The sequence below is a fragment of the Halichoeres trimaculatus genome, unplaced genomic scaffold (assembly GCF_033239565.1).
Source record: "Halichoeres trimaculatus isolate MK-OKI-2021-1 unplaced genomic scaffold, fHalTri1.1 fHalTri1_scaffold_8, whole genome shotgun sequence".
Lineage (NCBI taxonomy): Eukaryota > Metazoa > Chordata > Actinopteri > Labriformes > Labridae > Halichoeres > Halichoeres trimaculatus.
Window position 1 is genome coordinate 3,829,394 of NW_027437186.1, and position 14,838 is coordinate 3,844,231.

A 14,838-nucleotide genomic window follows, 5' to 3' on the forward strand; every position below is an offset into this window, starting at 1 on the left:
TAGTTTTGAACTTTTGATAAAAACACATCTGCCCCTTGTCTAAAACAACATGTCATTGATGCAAACAATAAACCTTTGACAGTCGAATCACCCTTTAATGTGTGATTTTTATAAGAGGGTGTGTACTTGTTTAGGAGACAATGTGATGGACATCTATCCTCTGTTCTGTCAGACTAGTCTGACAAGAACCTGCAGGCTGGACTACGTCAGACCGTCAGAAACACAGACTGTACAATAAACAGGCGTGGTTTCAGTGTGGCTGTCTGTCTAATTCTGAAACAGAGTTTTAAGGGAAATTGTCGACAGAGGCTATATTGGAAATGGGGCGGGCCTTGAGCCTCCTCACTAACAACTATGGGGCACCCACCTGTCAATCACTGGTTCTGTACTTTAGACCGTTAATAGTCTAATAACTCGTCACCTCCCAGCTCACACCCGAGAACCAGCACGTCGTCCTCACCTCCTCCTCCTCACCTTGAGAGAAATCATCAAGCCCTAGACTAGTTAGCAATGACATGCTACAGGCTGCTAACAGCTAATTTCACATGTAAATAATGCAGCCATGGTTACATGTAGGATCTCCAGACAAACATGGGAGAAAAAGTAGTAAAAAATATCGCTGAAGCCACAAAAAGTTTGGTGTCCATGACCAACAATGAACCATACAAAGTAATGATCCACTCCAAATACAAAGATGACGAAAAAGAGACGAAAAAAATTACAAGAAACAGACAAAGAAGAGAGAGCTGCCGCAACAGGCAGCTACTTGGACAGCGCCTAGCAAAAAAAAAAAAAAGGTTATTGATGATAATATGATAATAAATCATGATGATGATAATATAATGATTTAAAATGACAATTTAATATATTATGGGAAAAGAGCTTTTCAAACCAGCCTGGCCCCTAAAAGAATTGATGCTGTGAGGAGGATCCGTTTTAATGTGACTGCCTCTCAACCTTCTGGCCCAGAGTCTCACGTCCACTGTTGTAAAAATGTGACTTTTAACCCAGCGTGTGTTTATTTTGGAACAAATTTTCTTTGTTCAAGTCAACTTTTTCTGGATACAACATGACAAGGTAAGGTATTCATCATAACAGTTGTGTAGCGCCGTTGTTTGAAGCATGACAAGCAAATGTAAGTTTGTTCAGTACATCAGTGGCCAGCTAAATGTGGGCTACTAGCAGCCCAGTGCTATGACTTTTCGGTAGGCTAACGTGTCAACAAGCAAATTGTCAGTTCATACAGTAGTTTTGTAGCTGTCCATACATAGTGCTACTGACAGCCTGATGCTATGGGACATGTCTGTAATGTGTAACGTCAGTGAATCCTGGTTATGTCCTGCCAGTCATCTACCAATCAGAGCTAACGTAACCTCACTCTTCATTTTATCGATAGACTTTCAAGTTTGAACAGACCACTGCAGAATAACTGCTGACTGTGGGTTGGAATGACATTAGCACAAACAGATTAGCCCCTGTTTTAGCTTGTGCTCTATCATTCTCCTGTTAATCTTTCTTCTGCTCTTCTGTCCTTTTTCTGTCTGACTTTTAGGCTCCAGAGTCCACCATCACTACAAAATTAACCACAGAAAAGAAAAAGCAGAGAAAAACACAGACCTCTCTTCTCACTCCTAAACTACGTCAGCAGGCGTGGTGTTGTCATAGAGACTTAGATGTGCCATAAATCAATCAGGTCCTGTCTGACCTGATTGGGAAACTATGAAGTAGCATTTAGGATTGACCTATACTGGTGTTGATAATCTCATTTTAAAGTGTGGATTACAATCAGGCATACATCTAGAAGAGATACTTTTTTCAAGATCACCCAGAAACTCCTCACAGCTCCTTTAATGACTTTGATCAACCACAGCCTGATTTTTACCAGACTTGTAGAATCAAGAAACCACTGAAGTAAAGCTTGTTTATCAACATAAGGTTGGTTAAAGGATCTAAAATAGCAACACATCATGTCCTGATCAGATGAAGGGATGTGAAACAAAGTTGAGAACTGTAGAGAACCACAAAGATCCATGATACACAGATGGAGAAGACGCGAGACAGTGGTGAACCTTCACAGGAGCTGCTGGCAAACCGAAATTACTCCAAGAGTTTAGCAGCAACTTATTCAGGAAGTCACAAACGAGCCCAGAACAACATCTAAAGAACTGCAGGTCTGACTTCCCTCAGTCTTAGTCAGTGTTCATGATTTTACTGTAAGATAGAGATGAAAATAGGATCCACAGGAGAGTTCCGCTGAAAATATTTTGTCGGCTAATGCGACTAAAGGGGAACTTTTTAAAAGGTGTGCGTCTCCTCATTACATCAGTTGGAAAACTAACACTTCATTTCAGAAAAAAAACATCATTGCGATCTGAACAGGGTGGCAGGCGTGTGATGGTCTGGGGGCTACTCTGCTGCTTCAGGACCTGGACGACTGGCTGTGATCGATGGAACCATGAACTCAGCTCTCTACCAGAAAGTCCTGAAGGAGAATGTCCAGCCGTCAGTTCCTGCCCTTAAGCTGAAGCGTGCTTGGGTTATGCTGCAGGACAATGTTCTGAAACACACCAAGAAGTCCACTTCTGAGTGGTTCACAAACAAAACAAAATGAAGGTTTTGGAGTGGCCTAGCCAGTCTGGACTTAGATCTCACTGAGATGCTGTGGCATGGTCTTAAAAGGTTCACGCTCAAAAACCCTATAAAGTGGCTGAATTAAAACAGGTCTGCACAGAAGTGATGTGAAAGACTTATTGCAAGTTACTGGAAATAATTGACTGCAGTTGTTTCTGCCAAGGGAGACACAACCACTTATCAAGTTTAGAGGGTAATTACTTTTTCACACAGGGCCAGAATGCTTTGGATAGCTTTTTTTTCCCTTAATAAATGAAATGAAAATGAAACCTGCTACTCAGGTCGTTTTTATTTGAAATTAAAATCTGTTTGAGGATATGAAATATCTCAATGTGAAAAATGTTCAAATACAAGAATTTTCTTAGGAGGCACACACTTTTTCACAGTACTGTATTAATGTCTAAAAGGGTTAACCAGAATGATACATAACATTTTATTTATTCATTTAGTTTATTTGACAGGGATCATGCCAAACAAGAAAGCTGTCAAGCCAGAGTTAACTACAGAGCTAATTTTCATCTGTGGTCTCTGGGCAGGAAGATGGAAAACAAAGATACTATACAAATGATAAAACAAGCTCACTGGCATTTAAACAATAAAAATATTTCTAACCTCAAGCATTGAACTGATCTTTGAATACAGAGGCTGTGAGCTGAGCTTTAACATGGACAGTATGATTTAAACGTACAGCATATATATCCAGGATATGAATCATTAGTATTGAAATAACAAGTTTTATGTGATTACCAAAATAAAATGATATAATGTGGATTATATTAAACCTGTTTATTGGATTTTATTTGACTTTTCTAAACTGTCCATACTCTATTTGTTTATTGAAGCTGTTGAACAGTGAAAGAAAAAAAGGGGATTGGCCGAGGAGCTTCAATTTCGTTTTCAGAATGATAAAAACATGATGATGATTAGATATTTTAACAAGAAGGGAACTGTGAAATTTCAAGCAAATAAAGTAATGTCATGCGCTACCAGTATTTAGTGAACTTAAAGTGGGGTGAACAAACAGGCTCACTGGAGTGTCATGTCCTATGTTAAACACTAGATGGAGCTGTAGCTTCATCAAATATTTTAGAGAACATGTAGGGAGGTAGAACTTCTATTTTTGAGTTCAGTTTATTCAAGTTTATCATTACACATACATGTAAAGTAATGAAAAGAGGTTTGGCATCTCACCAGGAGGTCAACAAGCAATAGTGCAAGTATCTATGTTAAATACAGAGTAATTGCAGTGATTTACATATTGTATGGACACAATTATGCAAACTATTGGCTATGAATGGAGGGGTTATTTGAATGCTACAAATATAAATATGAATATCAATATAGATAAATGCTATAAGTAAAGGTATATTCTACAGATTGTATATTTGTTTTTCATTTTCAAGTGAATGTAATAACCCACTGTTCTATTCTGATATCTTTAAAGAAATTCAAGCAGGAAATCCAAAATCCAACAAATTCAATAGACGCAAGAATTGTAAAGATGATGTCAAAAAAAGGGTCCTATGTTGACATGTAACTTGGTGTAATGTAATGTGTTTTTGATTGAAATAGCTGTGATTTCAGAAAATATGACTTCATAATGGTGTGAATTCAACTAGTGACTGTTTTCAATTCTTTATGACCTTTTGTGAACATTTTGAGCTTTCTCATTTAAAAAAAAAAAAAGTTACCTTTGGATGGTTTGTTAAATAAAAATGGAATTATGCTTGAACCATTGAAGACCTGAAAACTAAACTCCTTTTCAAATCTGATAAAACAAAGTCAACAAACTGTCAGTGCCAGATGCTTATTGTAAATATGATGTTCTGGTGCAGAGTGTGTGAGTGCAGGCTGAGGATTGGAGTTCTCTCCTCCTGTCTTGTGGAGTATGAGTCATGGCTGTAGTCCTTCAGAGTCTGCAGGAGTCTGTTCTCTGTTCAGCTCTGACGCTGCTTTCTATAAGGGAACAGGAAGTAACCCTGAACCAGAGTAACGTAACAGAAAACCTCATTACAAGACCTTTAACAACTTAGAGGACACACTCTGTCTCCATGGTAACTGTGCCCCCAACAGGAAGTCAGGTATGGTATGACACTTTTACAGGAAGCTGGAGTAAAGTGAAGGAACATTTTTGATGAGGGAAGCAGGTTAAAGGTAGAGTCTGCGGGATTTTTCTAAAAAGGAATAATCCTGGTCAATCGTCACTTCTAGGCCTCTGTACATGTGTGTCAGTGTCTGCGTCTGCCTCAAACCCCCTCCACTGCCTGCATGTTGATATTTTGGTTGCTTTGGGACGTTTCTGGGCAGAGATTATGTGTGGTTAGGTTACTTTGACAAATCCCAAAGCGCCCAGTGTGCAAGCGGCTTTGCATGTTGATTAGCAAGTGGAAAAAGCTATACCGAGCAGCTATGAAGGTGGAAAAACACAACCAAAGGGAAACGAAACACCAAACGAATAAAGGTTTTTACTAAACAAGTATGAAGCTTGGCTTGACTTTGTGGAACTTGGAGAGCAGCACAGGATGAAGAGGGACGCAAATTAGCTTTCTGCTAACCAGGTTTGTGTCAAATACTGGGGATGAGCATGTGCTAACATTCCAGGTTAGTTGCACAGCTCTCGAGCCTCTCTCACATAGAAACACCATGCTACAGGTGGTTGCTGGGCGAGTGAGTGTGTTTCATGTAGTCATGGTTGGAGGCTGTGGGTGTGTGCTGCTGCTGGCACTGAGCCAAGGAGGAGGAGTCCAGTTTGAATGTTGTGTTGACTAACAAGTAGCCAAAACTCCTGCAGAACCTTTGATTTTTATTGACTTCATTGTGTCTGAATAGAGTGGTCTTGCTGTCAGGAGGGAGCTGATTGTGACATAAAGTCTGTCTTTGATGAGCTGAAACATCTCAGATGTTTCTGCTTGTAGGGGGTCGACCAAAACGCTTCCTGTCTGTTTGGGGATCCTGCAGAGCCACAGAGGGATAGCAAAACACTGCCAGTTCTTCTTTCTGTAAAGTGAATCGCATGCTTCAGTATGGCCCTGTCTTTGGCAGTGGGTGAGGAGCACCAGATGGAGATGGAGGAGGTGAGGATGGACTCCGTGGTGGAGGTGTTGGAGAGCACCATCATGCACTGAAAAGGTTGGATTTTGAGTACATCCTGTGCTGTACTTCCCTGGCGAGCAGGCTCATGTTGAGTTTCTTCTTGAAGAAGGAGGTCTGAGGAGTCAACAGGGGGCTGCTGGGGGTGAGTTATTTATGGTTCCCATTGCCATCCCGTCTGTCCTGTGTTCCATGTTAGTCTTTCTTTACCCAGTAGGTCACCAGATAACCAGTCTGCCACTGGCAATGAGCCATGAGAGGGGTGTCACCAGCAAGCTCCAAAACAAATGCAAACTGTCCTAAAGAATTACATATTTACAACAGTGGGTGCTAGTGCTCATGGGAAATCCTGGAAAAAAACACAGACTGTACACCACTAATCTAACGCATTGCTATTTCCAAACCAGTAATCAGATTGAAGTTACTTATTCAAATCACTGTGTGTTACTGTTCCCCCCATTTTCTTGTAAAAAAAATTATACCTGCGTTTTTCATGTGTCTCAGGAGGGCCAGGAGTCGCAGGTTCATCACGTTTTCAGCACGAGGACAACTCAGGTGTAATAGCAGCCAGCACACAAGGTAAACAACAGAGGGAGTAGAAGATAGATGCATGTTTCACGGATAAAAATACAGTCATTGTTTGAGTTTGTGTCAGCTAAACATGATACTGAAACATTTAGGAATCAATCAGAGAGAGATCAGCATGCTGAGGACATAAACACTTGAGAAGTTGTTTGACTTTTTCCTCTGGGGGATTTGAGTCCTATCTTCATTGTAATTCCCTTTATTCAAAGTGATGATTCTTCCGTTTAGCACAACATAACGTAGGCCACATGCAACGAGGCACTCGGTGGCAAGCAGGGGCGTGCCCACACTTTTGAGATCGGGGTACCCTGAGCAGGGTACTGAGGGTTATGCGAGCCCACAGACAGACTACAGACTACAGCTTTAACAAAAAATGAAACTGATGAAAATCAAACTATACTAAAACAAATTGTTTAAAAAATAATAATAATTTAAATCCAAAACTTAGCTGAACAGTGCTGTAGTGCACCAAAAATAGTACTGAAAAACTTTCTTTAGTTGTATTTTTGTGGGGATCCTGGGCTGCAGCAGCTGCTGCTCTCTCTTCTTCCCCCTCCCCTTCCTGAGGAGCTGTTCCAGGTCCCTGCGGCTGCACCTCGCACACCTGCTTCAAATTGGTGATTAGGAGCGCCAGCTTGATTCCTGCTCTCACCGTGGTAATCAGGCCATACCAGATTATCTCAGTAACCACGTTTACATGCAGACTTTTTTCTCATTTGGATTATAATCATTCCAATTGAAGCTCTCAGGCGAACTGTTTACATGTTAAGCGATCTGGTGTTTACATGTGCCATATTTTTCGTGGACTTTTTTTAAATAGTTTAGTATTTCTTATTTTCCTACAGTATAAGCGCGCGACAATGTCTAGTTCTTTGAGAGTTTGTATCAAAAACAAACTTTCCGACGCAGACCAGTGCTGTGTGCTCTGTTTGGAAGCTGCCATGTTTCCATGCGAGTAAACGGCATACGTCACTGCTTGTTTACGTCAGGACAGAGCATGGGCAGACAAAACCCAGCCTGACAACTTACTGATTCACCTGACAGGATTTTGCTTTTAATCGGAACGGGAAAAGGAAAATTCTACCCCTGTGCATCAAAATGAAATTCCATTCAGATTCGGCCTGTTTATTCCGAATGAGGTGTTTATATGGAGCATTTTCATTCCGTTTGGGCTTCTAACCCGATTCTATTCAGAATATTTGGCTCCATGTAAACGTGGCTACTGTCTTGTGCTTGTGTGTTTTTGTGAGTCTTTTTGAGTCTAACATTTGTGTACGTCTCTCTTTTTCCACAGTGCCTCTTGGATCACTCCTGCAGTCGCTCACTGGCAGCCACACTCTCTCACTCTCACTAAAACAAACCTTTGCAATAAAAACCCTCAAGTCTGTTTTGCCTCTGCCTCCTCTTGGGTCCTTAAAACCTGCTGGTTATACAAACCATAACAATTTTAAAACTTTAAATGTATAAAATGAATGCTTTTGTTTTTAATTGTGGAATCCACATTTCACAACCTGCAATAATCTCTGTATTTTCCTTGAAAACAAAACATGTGGACTCATTCTTATTATTCATTTTAATCATTCGGCTGTAGGTGTTGTTGGCAGCTGCTGAATGAAACAAAGTAACTAGTAATATAACTTAGTTACTTTTAAACCAAGTAAGTAGTAAAACAAACAAGTTACTCTTTAAAGGGGTAATCAGTAATTGGATTTCTTTTTAATAGTAACTGTGATAACACTGGTTGTTAACTAGTTTGATATCAAGATTTCCCAAACAAACGTCATCGACTGTGGCTCTGTTTCCTCTGAGTGTCTGTCCATTGGTTTTCCTGTGTGTGGGAGTATCATGCTGCCCAGCAAGTCACATGCTCCCTGAAGCGATAAGAAAAGGTGCAGAATGGTGTTGAAGCCACTTTAGGTTGCAAATGAAGCTCTGTCAAGTCCATCCACGAAAGAAGACAGGGGACAGGGAACCTCGATGTCAGGAAACCTGGTAGCAGCGAGGTATATTTCTAACTGAATCTCTGCCATTTTACAATGTTCAAGAAAAACTATAACTGTAAATCCCCAGCCGTCCACGAGACAAATGTCGTTTTTATTTTGCTGAGTGAATGGACTATATGGTGGACTATCTAAACAATGAACAATGAACCTGAAGACACATCTTGCACGACGGCCTCTGCCTGTTGCTCTTCAACTTGGCCAGATAACTTCAGGGGTTAAGTCTTGATTACCGATGGCACGGAGCCGGTTCCTTTTTTATCAGAGTAGATCACCATGGTGACCTACTCTGAACGGCTATCCTGCTCTGGAGCAGGATAAGTTGGAGGTTAAATTTGATCCTATAAAAAGCCCCTCCCACTGGCCAATCTGCTTCTCAGAAACAATGACCTGCCCTTTTCTCCCAAACCCGGTGGACAGAGCCGCACAAGTTGTAAGACGAGCTTTACGAAGAGAAAGGGTGTTTAAAGATCAATCAGATCCACTCGATCAAAGCGACGATTCGCTGTATGAGAGGTTTAGGTTCTGACGGCCCGGACTACTCTACCTCTGTGGAATATTAGAGCTGTATATTGCCCGTGCAACCTGCAGGAGCGGTGCACTGACTGCCCCACAGTCATTGTGCATCGCCCTGCGATTCTTTGCCTCAGCTACATGTACTCTGTCGGGGATGAGGAGCGGCTGAGCAAGTTTACGGCGTCCCGCGTTGTGCATCAAGTGGCTGCTGCCCTCACGCAACTTAGGGACGAATTCATAGCGTTCCCAGGATGAATGAGAAGGAGATGGAGCCAGTTACCTGTGATAGGAGCTGATTCTGAACAAAAGATGAAGGAATTCTAGCGCAGGTTTAGTCAATGAAATGTTCACACAGCAGAACATATCACCACTTTTTTGGGAACATTTTAGGGGAAGCTGAGCTTCCTTTGTAGTCTTGGAGCAATCACCACTGCTTGAAACAGACTTATCAGACGTGATGATGTTCTTGTATTTGTTTTTTATCTGCTCCCACGTTCTTCTGACTCCAGGAGGATTACATCTGGGAGAATGACATGATAATTGGAATACACGCAAGTCATTTGCACAGTAGCATTTATTATTTCACTTTCATGCTGAGCCACTGATGAGAAACTTAGAGATTTACACAGTCCGCTATGTGTTGCCATGCATTTTGCCTGCGGTTGGCCGCTGCTGCCGTGTTCCCCCTTACCGAGTTATTGCTTCTCTCCTCCTTGTATTGCTGCATTATCAGCCGCTGCTCTTCAGCGGTGAAGTACGGAGCTTTCTTAGTTGCTCATGATTGTGATTGGTCGGCTGCCTTTGAGCCCTCCTCTTTCACGTGCGCGTTCACGGCTCTTGATGAGACAATTCGGGGTTGAGTTACCGTGTTGATAACTTAGGTTGTGCTATCAATTATCCATTGTTACTGTTACTCAATCCTGGATAGATTTGAGTTACCGCGGATAAGTTGACTGCGCTTCGTGCTATAGGCCTCTGGGCTTGGCATTTTAGGGCTAAAAACCTCAAACCATGCACTTGGCCTCCCTCATCCCACCAGGACTCACCCCAGCAGCAGCTCACACCTTTTGTAGTGGGTCAAGATTGTGCCAGTGTGTGTGGCACGCAGTCTGACCCTCTCTGCTGTGTTAGTGTTTGTTTTATTACTAACAATTGTTCCAGAACACATACACCCTCTGCTGTGCAACAATCCTCAATCTTTGCTAAATATCAAACTTTCTGTTGACTCTGGGGCAAAGTTTGTTGTTAATGAGAGAGCGTTTTAGAGTAACAGTTGGTGACTGCTTCTCTTCTTGTGCCCCCCTAACCTGTGGGGTTCCTCAAGGTTCTGTTCTTGGTCCCTTTCTTTTCTCCCTCTACCTCCTCACTCTTGGCCTGATTTTAAAAAGCACAGCATATCTTACCATCTGTACGCAGATGACACTCAGCTTTACCTGCCAATAAAGAAAAACGATGGCAGCTCTCTTAAATGTCTACTGGACTGTTTGAAAGACATTAAAGACTGGATGGCCCTGAGCTTTTTTAATGTCAACGAAAATAAAGCAGAACTTATCATTTTTGGCCCTAGTCAAGCCCAGGAGGCCCCTCTCAGGGACCTGGACCTTCTTTCACCTTAATTTAAACCCACAGTTTTAAATCTTTGTGTAAAGGTTGATTTTGAATTGTATCAACAAATATACTTAGTTAAAAAATCCAGTTTTTATCGCCTCAGGCTTTTATCCAATATTAATTCGGTTTTATCTTTTAACGATTTTCAGCGGGTAATTCGAGCTTTTATTTCTACACAGTTGGACCACTGTCATCATCTGTACGTTGGTGTTAATCAGGCTTCCCTGTGACTGTCCCTGAGGTCTGCTGATCACTTTCACCTTGTGGTCCCAAAAACCTGTTTAAAGACCCGAGGTGATCAAGCCTTTTCAGTGGTGGCTCCCAAATTATGGAACGATGTGCTGCAAGAAATCCAAAAATCCCCCACCTTACCAAGTTTCAAATCACGTCTTAAAACGTATTTTTGTTCTTTGGCCTTTAATTCAGCATGAGAGTTGTGTGATCCATGTCCTTTTATGTCTTTTATGGTGTTAACCTCTTTGTTTTTATGGCTCTTATTAGACTTGTAGTCAAGACTGCCTCAGCCGAGACCAAGACACTACCAAGACCAGAAGGTAACGAGACCAAGACCAAGACTAAGACCGAGGCAGAGACAGAACAAGCCAAGACCAAGACCTAGTCAAACGAGACCAAGACCGAGACCAAGACCAAAAAAGAAAAAAATAGTCTAGAGTTGGAGTTAATATTACACCATAATCTGCATGAGTTGAAGAGCAAAAGCACCACCCTGTGGTTCAGCTGCATGGTATAAATATGAAACTGTATTATATCAGTACAAAGACAGTGCATGTCTTGTGTGTAAACTGTGAATTAATGTGTCCATCGTGGTATGGCTGCATCCCAGTTCAGGCAGGAGGCATATACTCAACAATTCTATATTTGCCAGATGCTGGAGCAGTGATGTGTTAATTTAACAAAAAGCAGATGGAGTGAGACAGGAAGTTGAGCACTGACACCACCCAAAAATGCCCAGTGTCTTTTTAAAATAATCATATTCAACATATTAAACAAGCTAAAGATATTTATCAACAGTTAGGTAGAGCTATGCTTTAAAACCTGACAACAAGCTAACTTTGTCAGTTTATTGCGTAGTTTAGCAGCTGTCTGCATTTATCTCTACTCACAGCCCGTTGCTCTGAGACGTGTCAGTAACGTGTAACGTTAGTGAATCCTAGTTCTGTCCTACCAGAGCTCATCTACCAACTCCAACCTCACCAAGCAGAGCTAACGTAACCTCACTCTTCATTTTATTGATAGACTCTCAAGTTTGAACAGACCACTGCAGAATAACTGCTGACTGTGGGTTGGAGGAAACATTAGCACAAAGTTTAGCCAGTGTTTGAGCCGACACTCTGTGTCTGTCCTGTTGGACAGTTAGGCTCCCGTGTCCACCATCACTACAAAATTAATCACAGAAATCATTTTCAGCAGAGAAAAACACAGACCTTTCTTCTCTCTACTGAACTCCATCAGCTGGCATGGTGTTGTCATAAAGACTTCGACATTCTGTAAATCAATCGGTCCTGTCTGACCAAAGAGGGAAGCTGAGAAATAGCATTTGGAAATAAGCTATGTTGATGCTGATAGTCTCATTTTAAGTTGTGTATAACAATCAGGCATAGAATACAAACTATTTCAAGATTACTTGTAAAGTCCTCACAGTCCCTTTTTTTTCTTTTGTTTTAATGATAGTTATTATTATTATTATTATTATTGTTGTTGTTGTTGTTGTTGTTGTTGTTGTTGTTGTTATTAATTTTTTAAAATTCATTTATGTAATTAGTTAAAGCTGTATCCTTTCAATCCTGTTTTTTTAATATATACATAGCGAGTGCCCTGGGTGGGGCACCCAATTCTGAAATATCGGGACACACCCCTGCATGTCAGCGCAACTCTCTGCAGGTACGTTATGTTGTTTCACTCTTCAAAAGATAGATTTATGATGAACAGAGAGTTCAACTCGTGGATTATAGGAAGTTACAACGCAAAATGGGACTTTACTTTCCCCAGGTAAGAGTCATACAACTCCCAAGCATGCAACACGTCTCTCTCTCTCTCTCTCTCTCTCTCTCTCTCTCTCTCTCTCTCTCTCTCCAGTTAAATTGATGTGGATCACCCATCTGCGTCCCGTCTGCCTTTCTGCAGTCACAAACGGGATGAGCGCAGACGTTTGTCACAAAATACTCAAGAGGCGCGTAAAAATAATAAAAGCCATTGTAGAAAGTTGTGCTCTACAAAGCCAGCAGTGTCCCTGGACATATCGTTCGCTTCTAATCCCTCCGAGACCGACATGTCTGTCCGAGACACATCGAGAACGGGAGACCCCGAGACCAAAGACTGCCGAAGCCGTGACAAGACCGAGACCACGAAAAAGTGGTCTTGAGTCCAAGACCGGTCTCGAGAACTACAAGCCTAGCTCTTATTGGTTTCTATGTGTTATTTTAATTCATTTTAGTTATTTATTTTTTTCCTATGGATGTTGTTATTTGATTTTCTTCTGTGCAACACTTTGATAAACTTTGTTGTTTTTAAAATGTGCTATATAAATAAATGGCATTGGATTGGATTATCAACTGAACACTGGTTGTTGTTTTACTTTGGTCTATAAACTCTTGTATTTTCATTTATAGGTGTGAGTGTGTGCGTGAAAGGTTGTCTGTCTCTGTGTGTGTCAGCCCAGTAACTGACTGGCGACCAGTTCAGGGTGCACCCTGCCTCTCACCCTCAGACAGCTGGAATAAGCTCCAGCCACATGTGTTCCTGGACAGGCTATGGGGTTGAAAATGAATGAATGAATGAATGAATGAATTTTCTCTTTTTTTGTTACCTTTAGTGTCAATTGTCTGTTCATCATGTCCCTTGAGTCAGATCATAACTCCTGTAAATCTTTCTGTTGTGAAGCTCTTTGTTTGGACCTGGCTGCTCAGTGCTGTCAGGAAGCCTGTGAACTGTGTGTTATCCTGAAGCAGTTTCTCTCAGTGCTGCTCCATTGATGGTGAACAGCGTTGATGTAGACTTGCATGGATTATGAGGCATTAGTTTGCCCACACTGCTGAAGGATTAGTCCACCCTCTTTGACAGTAGGGCAGATTCTCCATCTCTCTTCATTCTGTCCTCCTGCCTCTAGACATCTTAGTGATGCTGTCATGTGCAGACACACTTACACACTCAGGGCCTGATGTGTTCATAAGAGGTGTTACAGTGTAACTAAAACCTGTGTTTATTCAGTGAACCAGAGGTAACTTTGTAACAAGGTAAAGTCACTTTAAGACAGGCACACACACTACAGGATCATGAGGCTGATTTTTGTCCTGATCTCTCTTATGTTCAAAACCAGCAAAGGTCTGATTGTCTGATGTTTGCAACATGGAGGGGAACTCTGAGAGGAACTGAGTACACACAGTGCATAATATCACAGGACAACTTAACAACAAAGCCATACCAGCATCCCAGAATTTAAGTTTAGTTTTTGTAGCTATATATTTTTTTAGAATATTACACCTGTTTTTGATGAGGACAGGACAGTGGACAGAGCGGGACACCAGGGAATGAAATGAGAAGAGGAATTACATGTAGGAGCCTCAGGCTTGTAGCAAACCTGGGCCTAATAGGAACTCCAGAACTTGAGTTTATAGTATAGTGCAGGGGTCTGCAACCTTTACTGTCATGGGAGCCATTTTTCCTCAGCTCACCTGGATTGAAGTCATTCAGGAGCCACAAAATATACTTAAACTTCATAATTAAGACTGTAAAGTGGACAAAATTCTAAACATAGTTAAAATCTGGTGAAGAATTATGTAAACAAGAAGTTGTGTTGTGTGTATAATGTGTACATGTGATGTCTGATTTTTTTTTTATATTGAACACATTTGCAGATATTTAAAAAAAAAAAATTGAAAAAGTTGTAATGTCATATGTTTCTTGCAAAAATTGCAAGATTTATGACATTTCAATAAAGTGCAAAAAATTTCAAGAATTGGGAAATTTCAAGAATTTGCATTATTTTTTTAAATAACAAAAAGTTTGCAAAACTTCCCAAAATTTGGCAAAATTCCATTAAGTTGCAGATAAAAACAGTACTTTCAAAAATTTGCTACATTTTACAAAAATTGTAAAAGAAATTCTTTTTTTTTTTTTTCCAAAGAAATGGAATAAAAACAATTTGCAAATTCTTTAAAAAAAAATTACAAAAATCTTCAGATTTTTTTTCGAAATTAAAAAAGGTTAAAAAATTGATTTTTTTTAATTAAAAACTTTATCACACAGTGTGATGCATATTCAGTTCAAAAAAGAAATAATAATAATAATAATAATAATGCATGATTTTATTTAGTGTCAGTGTCTTTAATCATCAATTCCCTCTATAAGAAAATATTTTTTGTCTTAATATTCTTTTGTTTTAAAGCTA